The sequence below is a fragment of the Echinops telfairi genome, unplaced genomic scaffold (genome assembly GCF_000313985.2).
Source record: "Echinops telfairi isolate 266 unplaced genomic scaffold, ASM31398v2 ScPeMD7_7424;HRSCAF=8462, whole genome shotgun sequence".
NCBI lineage: Eukaryota > Metazoa > Chordata > Mammalia > Afrosoricida > Tenrecidae > Echinops > Echinops telfairi.
The window spans coordinates 1,620,928-1,630,911 of NW_022111324.1; positions in this window are offsets into that span (position 1 = coordinate 1,620,928).

The window sequence follows — 9,984 nt, forward strand, 5'->3', positions numbered from 1 at the left end:
ATCTATCTATCATCTATCTATCAATCATCTATCTATCTATCTATCTATCTATCTATCTATCTATCTATCTATCTATCTATCTATCATCTATCTATCTATCATCTATCTAGATACAACATGAAGGAATATAACAGCTAATTAGTCCACACAGCAGTATGGAGGGCTCAGTTCAACTCACTTTTGTGGAACAGTTAATATACTCAAAGTCCTCCAACTCATGAGACTGCTGGGTCCAAGGTCAAGAAAGCAGACAGCTGAGTTTCCATAGGGTAATTCAGGCAGTCTGGCCACAGGCAGCAAACACCAGGGCCGGTTACCAACATTCAGCAGCTGAGGAGCTTAGCGAAGCAGGCCCAGATGGGATATCGAACTCAAGCAATTCAAGACTACAGGATCTGCCAGCCTCAAAAGTTTAAAAATACTAGTTCAATACTGTATCAGAGGCTATATTGGAGAGAAATTAAAAGATACCAGAGAGTCTTACTGGTAAAATGGTTGCACATTGGGCTGCTAACCTCAAGGTTAGTATTTTGAAACCACCAACCACTCCATAGGAGAAAGAGAGGGTTTTCTATTTCCATAAAGAGTTACAGTCTTGGAAGCTCACAGGGGAAGCTCTTCCCTGTCTTATAGGACTGCTGTATGTTGGAACTGACTTGGTGGCAGTGGTTTAATTATATAGACCAGAAGGACTGACAATTTAGACTTCCTGAATGGAGGGTGTTTTTCACAGAGGAGATGAACAGAAAACGAGTAGGTGATTAAGTCCTAGGTAATAACAGAGGTATGGAGGTATGAAACAGGTTGGTTAGCTTGGACCCATCTTCAGTCACAGCTCAATTGCCCCCTGGGAACTTGGTACAATGTCTTTTAATATCATCCTCAGTATCTCATAACACTGCTCAAAATAGACCCAACCCATAATCTGTTACCCAGGAATGAATCTTTTACTATGGATTAGAGATGCACGGGGGTAATATTTACATTGCATATAATTCAATAAGATTTCTTAAAGATGCTTCTTAGATATTCATTTTGACTCCAAATCAATTTCTGGGTGGCATCTATCTCCATTTACCCCACTTCTCCCCGCTCTTCCCCCCCACCCCGCCACACACACACACACACACACACACACACACACACACACACACTTCATTGCTTCCAGCTTTTCAGCTCAGAACTGCTTGCAGACACCCAGAGAAACTCCAAAGCAGCCCAGAAACTCACAAGGGAAGTTCTTCCCTGCCCCCTGGGGGGTCTGTGAGACACAGCCCACTGGATGGCAGAGCGAGAGCTGCTATGCCTCAACAAGGAAAAGACAAGCACTCCAATTTCTAAAAATGCGCAGAGGGGGGAAATGGTCAGAGAACATGGGTAGTTCACCAAAGAAGGCATCCAGTTGGTCAATGACTGTCTGAAGAAGCACTCGTGGTGACTAGCCATTTGAGAGAGTCCAAACAACATGAGAAAAGCACTCACCCAGGCGTTGATGGAAAAGTTAAAAGGAAATACATGCTGGGGAATGTGTGGAGAGATTGGAGCCCTCATACCTTTCTGGTGGGATTCCAAAACTACAGCCACTTTGGAAAACAGGATTGTGCCTCCTCAACCAACTGAGAATGGAAATACCACACGACCCAGCCTTCTCTCTGCTGAGTAAATACTCTAATGAAATAAGGAGCAAAGCACAAACATTTAAACACGCACTCATGGAAATAACCTGAATGCCCAATAGTGGAAGAACGGATGAATAAGCTTTGGTTCATATATACAACGGAATAAGAAGCATTGCTAAAGAATAATGATGCAACTATGAATCACCTCATGACATGGATGGATTTGAAGGGCATAATGATGAGTGAGATTAGTTAATCACAAGAGGAGAAATATTGAATGGGACCACTGTTAGAAATGAAAAACTCAAGATAAAGCTTTTCATACCAAAAAACACAGACTTTGATGGTTACCAGAGGAGGAGGGGAGGAAGAATGGGGAAAGCAGTGGACTAGAGGGTGGCCAGGTGTTTCCTGTGGGGACCAGCCTTCACAACCGAATGGGTGCTCAGGGGTTGTTATGTAATTGAAGGGTAAATTAAAGAAACACCAGACAAGGCAAAAAAAAAAAAAAGAAAACGAAAAGAAAAACCAAAGCCAGGCAATGAGTCCATTGTGGTAATAATTCCTTTGAGAAGAATCAAGACCAGATTTGTCCGAAAGAGTTGGAGATGAAAAGTGTCTCAAAGATCCAAATCTTTCAAGCTGCTTCTCTGCTCCTTCGTCACAACGCTTCCCTTGACTATATCCCCTCTCACCCCTGGGTTCTGTGATTTGTTGCCATGTCCCGCAGAAACTCTCAAAATGTAAGGAGATACCTCACATGGTTGTGGGTGCTCATCAGTCCCAAATCTGAAGATCAGGCAAAGGAAACTGAGAACCAGTCAGTGGTAGAAGCCAGAAGCCAAAAATGTCCATAAAAATGTTCACAAGGCAAAGCAGGTCTTCTTGCTTCCACCAACGCTTACTCAGGAAATAGAGTTATGGCTTTCATGACTATGTGGTTTTTCCTTTTAGTCCACCTCAAGGAAAAAAAGGATGGTGTCTTAAGCCATACCCTCCAGTCTTACAGATAAAAATAAAACAAAAACATCTTGCACACCTAAAATGTATTTATGTGCCTGATCCAAAATAAGTGCTTAATAAATCATAGCTATTGTTAAATATTTTATTTCGTGCTATTAGGACCACTATATATTTGATTGGATAAAAGCTAGACAAATAGGTTCTCCAAAATACGTTCTAAAGAGGACTTGCCATACGGCAAACATTGTTTTAGGCATCAGTGAACAAAACATACAAAGGAGATGTACTGTCTCCCTCACAAACAGCACAAGGTCTTGCTGGGAATGACCTAGATCACTATTTTCAGGCCCTTGTGTCTAACATTTCGGCATGAATAGGAGTAAGACTAGAAGGGCAGCTAGAGTCAGGGGGGTCCTGGTCTTTGTGCGGGTTCATGTCAGGAAATACTAACTATCTCCTGGCATTACCCTATGCCCAGCGTGCTAAGAGAGTGTATAGTGCTGTTAAGAGGCACTGTAGCCAGATGTTACACCTGGTGCTTCTCCTTAGAATAGAATGATTGTTAAAATAATTAAGAATTATTTTAACAAAAAAGCAAACAGATGTTATGAGCCACGACGCTATATTTGCAGATTTTTTACAATAAAATAAAAGGCTAGAAAAAATGTTTTCAGGTAGCGGTGAGCATTTTGAGATAAATGTCAGAGATATTATGTATTTATGCTTTATTTTTATAGGAATATCTTAGTGGGGAATGATGGGAAAGAGAACATTGGGCCATTTATTCTTTGTTCTTTTATCAGTATATAAAATGTCCTTTAGAGTCTGATATTGTGAATCCTCTTCGGCACTCTGTGAGCAGAACTGTACAGATGCCAGATTTGAACAAAGGAGTGTTTTATTGGTGGTTTATTTCAATCTAAGGCAATGGCTCTAAGATAAAAGTCTTCAAGTGCTCAAATCTGTGTCTGTATATATTAATCAATAGGCTAGGCATTTATATTTATTCAGGTCCATCTGAGTGTATTTCTTTCTTTTCATTCACAGTAAAATTAGCCGAGACCGTCTAGAAGAATCATGAATAATGGCAGTGCTTAAGAAATTCACGGTCATCGGAGAGAAAGAACAGCCCAGGCTATTCAGCCTCGCCAATGTCAGCCCACCATCACAGCTCCTATTCCTCACTGCACGATGGAGCCAGTGAGCAGAGGACCTTTGTTTAAGGACATACTGGCAGCAAAGGGCTATGCTCTTTCTGGAGAAGTAATTTTGTATGCTCACATCGAGAATTTGAAACTGTTGCCAGTCAATATTGAATTCAATTCAGCAAACCAGTGCTTGAAATGTTTGTTCAATTTGATGTTGATTGGGACATGAAGATGGCTGGCATCCCTGCCAACCTGCCCAGATAAGCAGTAATAATGACTCACTTTGTGTATAGTGGCTCAGGAATGACAAAGATCTTGTTCACAAATGATTCTATTTGGTCCCCAAAACAATATTTTATGATAGAGGTCAGATTATATATCCCCCAATATCCATTTCATTTATCTGGTGATTTTCACTTAGTCACACAGCCTCCCAGTTGAAAGGCACGTTCCAGCAACACATGGTCATAGGTGTAGGCATGTGACTACGTTTTGAACAGAATAGTATAAGTAAAAATGATGTGTGCAGCTTTTGAAATTTCTCTTATGATATATTCTTCAATTCATTGTTTATTTAGAAGCATGTTTTAAAATTTCCACATGTGCGTGGATTCCCCACATTTCTCTGTGTTATCGACTTTTGCCACCACATGTCTATCAGTTGGCCATAGTGTTGTAATTTGAGTGTTGCTGTGATCTTGGAACATATGACATTAGTATTTCAAATACCAGGAGCATCATCATCTTCATGGTGGACAGGTTTTAGCACAGCTTCCCCACTACAACAGACTAAGAAGAAGAACCGGGCTATCTACTTCTGCAGGAAAGTGTAAAGCCTGTGTAAAGCCTTAAATATAGTACCAAGGAATTGTCTGACATAGTACCAGAAGGTGAACCCCTCAGATTAGAAGTCACTTAAAATGCAACTGGAGAAGAGGGGCATCTCAACATATAGTCAACCTAAATGATATGGATAGAGCAAAGTTTTCAGGACTTTCATGTGCTAATAGGACACAACTAAATATGAGAATAAACTGCTGCAGAGAATTGTTAACAATTGGAAAATGGATGTATGAAGTATGAGTCCAAGAAAACACAATTTGTGGAAAAAATAGCAGCAAAAGGATAGATATCTTAGGCATTAGTTAATGGAAATTGATGGCTACTAGCCATTTTGAATCAGACAAACTTATTTTCTATTCTGCTCTGAGTGAAAATTGAAGAGGAATGGGGTTACATATTGTATCAGAAAGAATATTTCAATATAGCCTCAAGTACAACATGGTCATTGATAAGATAACACTCATATGCCTTTGAGAAATACTGATTATTAAATATTATTCTTTTACATCGCCTCTAAAGTAAAAATTGAATAAATTGAAGATTTTGTTCCAATTTATATAGTCTGAAATTGATAAAACATGCAATCAGGGTATGTTAATAATTGTTGCTAATTGGAATGTGGAATTTGGAAACAGAGAAGGATTAAACCAAACCAAACCAAACAAAAATAAAACAAAAAACATGAACAACAACAGAAAACCAAACTTACTGCCATTGAATCAATTGCAACTCATAGGTACTCTGTAGGATGAGTGGAACTTCCTCTTTGGATTTCCAGGACTGTAAATTACTACAGGGGCAGAAAGTCTCATCTTTCTCCCTCAGAGTGACAGTTGAATTCAAACTACTGACCTGCAGAAAGCAACCTACAGGTGTTGGCGGCAGAAATGAAATCAAAGATCATATGATAGAATTTGCCAAGACCAATAACTTATTCATTGCAAATGCCTTTTTCAAAAACATAAGTGGTGTCTACATGCATGAACGTCACCAAATGGGATTACACGGGAATCAAACAGACTACACCTGTGGAAAGAGTTGGCGGAGAAGCTCGATATCACCAGTCAGAAAAATGCCAGGGACCAACTGTGGAAGAGAGCATCAAGTCTCCATACGCAAGTTCACACAGAAGTTGAAGAAAATTAAAACACGCCAATGAGAGCCAAAATATAACCGTGAGCTTAGAGACCACTTCAAGAATATATTTCATACGTAGAATACTATGTATGACTGAAAACCAGACTTGGAGTGGGAAGAAGTTAAGGACATGATGCATGAAGAAAGCAAAAAGTCTTTACAAAGACAGGTGCAGTGCAGTGAATTACTACTGAGGCAGTTTGCAGCCACAGCCTTTGTAACCCCACAAAATGACTAGATGAGACGATATAAAGAATGTACATGGGATTCTAATTCACTGGTCAGTTTTTGTCATCCTAATGGGCTTGATAGAGCTATCTCAGAGGCAGGAATTGAAACCTCACCTTTATCAAGAAAGAAGAATCAGGAGTGGAGACTCCTGAATGCTGAACCTTCTAGAAACAGAGGACTGTGACACTACCGATGGTCGAAATGCACAGGGAGCAGACGCTGTAGCACCAAGAGCACAAGACGGAGCGGTGCTCACGGCCCGCAGTGTGAGAAAGCTGAGAGCCTTTAGGATGAGGTCCTTGTTTGCTGAGTGAGGCACCTCCAGGCACTTCACCAGGGAAACTAAGTTTGCTGGCCCACACCACTAGAGCCAAGGGAGCCTTGGTGGTGTAGTGAGTTACACATTGTGCTGCTAACCACAAGATCAACAGTTTGAAACCAGCAGCCATTCCTCACAGAAAAGATGAGAGTAAAGAGCTGTAATTTTGGAAACCCCCATGGAGCAGTTCTCTCCTCCAGTTTTGATTCCATTGCAGTTGGGTTCAGCTTGGTCTGCGACAGCTAGAGCCAGTAGCCTTCAGGCTGAGGCTTATGATGGAGAGGCACGCCCTTTGGACATTTACCAACACGGTTAAAAGAGCTATAACATTGCCAGGGCAGAGGCCAACGGGCCACATGACTGATAGACCTATGACCAGAGACGGCATGTCTTTTATGTGGTCAAGAAGAACTGTATCCTGTGCATTTCTGCTCTTTAATTTTAATTTCTCTAATAAACTTTATAATTGCGAGTATTGCCTGTGAGTTCTGTGTGGCCATAGTAATGATCTTTTAAAATCATTTTACTGTGGCCTCATACAGCTCTTATCGCAATCCATACATACATCAATTATGTAAAACACATTTGTGTATTTGTTGCCCTCATCATTCTCAAAACATTTTCTCTCACTTAAGCAGTAATGAATTTGTGAACCTGAAAGTAGAGAGGTTTTTAAAAGGAACAGTTGTCGGAAGTATTGGTTAAGAAGGTTGGAGGGCTAAGGCATGCCTGACCTCAGTCTCATAGGAATCAGCCTGGGGCTAACATTGTGTTATATTCTCCTTCTGTCTGGTGAATTTTGATGAGGTCAGATGCTGCCTCCACCCCATTCTTATATAACAGGAAAGAAAGAAAAGAATAAAGTGTATGTCAAAAGAAACTGCAAGTTGTCTTCAGATGTAGCGTATTTTAAACAAATGGAAGAAGTGATGAAACAAAAGAGATAAACAGGTGATATCTTGAGACAGCTTGAGAAGGCAACATATAATATATAATGAAATCTATATAAATACATATAATGAAATATGCCATGATCTGGAGTTAGAAAACCAAGGAAAAGGAACTCACTCAGCATTTCCTCAGCTGAAAAAGTTGAATACAAAATTTATGTCTTAAGTAGCAATATTGAAAAATTGTATGAGTACAATAGACTCCTTGGTGGCACTTTGGGCTAAGCATTGAACTGCCAATCATAAGGTTGGTGGTCCAAACCCACCAGGTGGTCCGCAGGAGAAAGATGAGGCTGTCTGCTCATTAAAAGAATTAATCTTGGAGACTTAAGGTATACTCCCCCAATACAGGGTTGCTGTGAGATGGAATGGAATCTATGGCAGTGGTATATATGGATAAACTCTTGAATGATACAGAGAGAATCAAAAGAAGGTGGAAGGAAAACAGAATCACTGAGATAAAACAAATTGCTTGACATTCAGAGATTTCAGGAGGTTGTATATGATCAAAAACCAGTATAATTTAAAAGTCCAAGTTGCACTGAATGCATTAGCATGAACAAGGTTCTAGAGATTGATGGGATATCAGTTGCAATGTTTCAACAAACAGATGCAACACTGGAAGCACTCACTCATCTGTGCCAAGAAATTTGGAAGATAGTGACCTGGCCAAATGACAGTAAGAAATTCATATTTGTTCTCATCCCAATGAAAGGTGACACGATTTGCAATTTATTGAACAATATTATTAATATCACATGCAAGAAGGTTTTGCTGACCACAATACAAAAATCATTGTAGTAGTACATCATCAATAGGGAGCGTCCAGATATTCAAACTGAATTTAGAAGAGGATGTGGAGTTGGGGATATCATTACTGATGTCAAATAGATCTTGGATGAAAGCAGAGAAAATCAGAAAAATGTCTTTTGACTGTGCAATGGCACTCTACTGTGTAGATCATTACACATTATGGATGACATTGAGAAGAATGTGAATTCCAGAACACTTAATTGTGTTGATTGGGAACCTGTACATAGACTGAAAGGTAATCATTCTAATACAACAGGGGGATATGGCTTGAAATTGGGAAAGGTGTGAGTCAGGGCTGAATCCATTCATCATACTTATGCAATATGCATGCTGAGAAAACAATCCAAGAAGATTGGGGGAAAACTCATTACTAATTTGTAAAAAGCAGATGAAATAACTTTACTTCCTAAAACCCAGGAGAACTTGAAGTGGTTATTGATAAAGATCAGACTACAACCTTTAGTTTGTATTTCACCTCAACATAAAGCAAACAAAAATCCTCACAATTAGACAAATAAGCACAGTCAAAATAAATGGGGAAAATTAGGAAATTGTCAGGGATTTCATCATACTTGGATCCACCCTCAGTCCTTACATGGGAGTATCAGTAAAACCATCCAACCAAATAGTGCACTGGACAAAGGCCCTGCAAAGGAGCTCTACAAAGGGTCCAAAAGCAAAGAGACACTGGGAGAACTGAGGTGTCTCTGACCAAATAACTTCACATCCGTGCAAACACTGGACAAGAAAGAGGGAAGACCAAAGAAAGATTGATACATTTGAAGTAAGGTTTTGGCAAAGAATACGGATTATACGATGGACTGCCAGAAAGAATGAACAAATAGATGTTAGAAGAAGTATTACTAAGTGTTTGAGTCAATGTTCCTATCTAGGGATTGTGATATCCTAAGTCACATTGTCTCCCTATCCACCTGCGTTATACCAGTCTGACTAGAGAAACAAATCCAGGGACATTCATATATGTATAGGAAAGAGCTTTATATGGAAGGGTAATTGTATGCTGAGAAAACGACATATTGCACCTCAATATGAAGCCCAGTTCAGATCAAGTCCATAAGTCTGATATTAGCCCACAAGTCCAATAGTAGTCCATACATCTCTCTTCAGACTCATGCAGCCACAGGCAATGATGTAGAATGCAGGAAGAGTAAAGTGATGGGTGAAGCGTCTTATGGATCCAGTGGCTGCAGAAGCATCTCAGTGCTGGTGCAGGTCCCCACGTGGCTCCTCCAGATGTCTGAGTGTGGCTTTTCAATAGGAAGGTAAAGCAGAGAGAAAGAGAGAGAGAGTGTAGCCCACCTCCACAGAGGAAAGGAAGTTCCCATAATCTTCATGAGAAGGCCATGCCCTCCAGGAGGCATCACCAGGCTGTGACTTGATTGATAGGCTAGACTCTACCCCTTCACTCTTTTTAGAAAAAAAATCATTTTATTGGGGGCTCGTACAGTTCTTATCACAATCCACACATCCATCCATTGTGTCAAGCACATCTGTACATTTGTTGCCCTCATCATTCTCAAAACATTTGCTTTCTACTTGAGCCCTTGATATCAGTTCCTCATTTCCCCCTTCCCTCCCTGCTCCCCGCTCCCTCATGAACCCTTGATAATGTACAAATTATTATTTTGTCATATCTTACACTGTACAACATCTCCCTTCACCCACTTTTTTGTTGTCCATCCCCCAGGGAGGAGGTTATACGTAGATCTCGTAATGGGTTCTGCTTTCTACCAAACTCTCCCTTCACCCTCCAGGTATTGATACCCTTACCACTGGTCCTGAAGGAATCATCTGCCCTGGAATCCCTGTTTCCAGTTCCTATCTGTACCAGTGTACATCCTCTGTTCTAGCCAGATTTGTAAGGTAGAATTGGGATCATGATAGTGGGGGGAGGAAACATTTAAGAACTCGAGAAAAGTTGTATCTTTCATCGTTGCTAC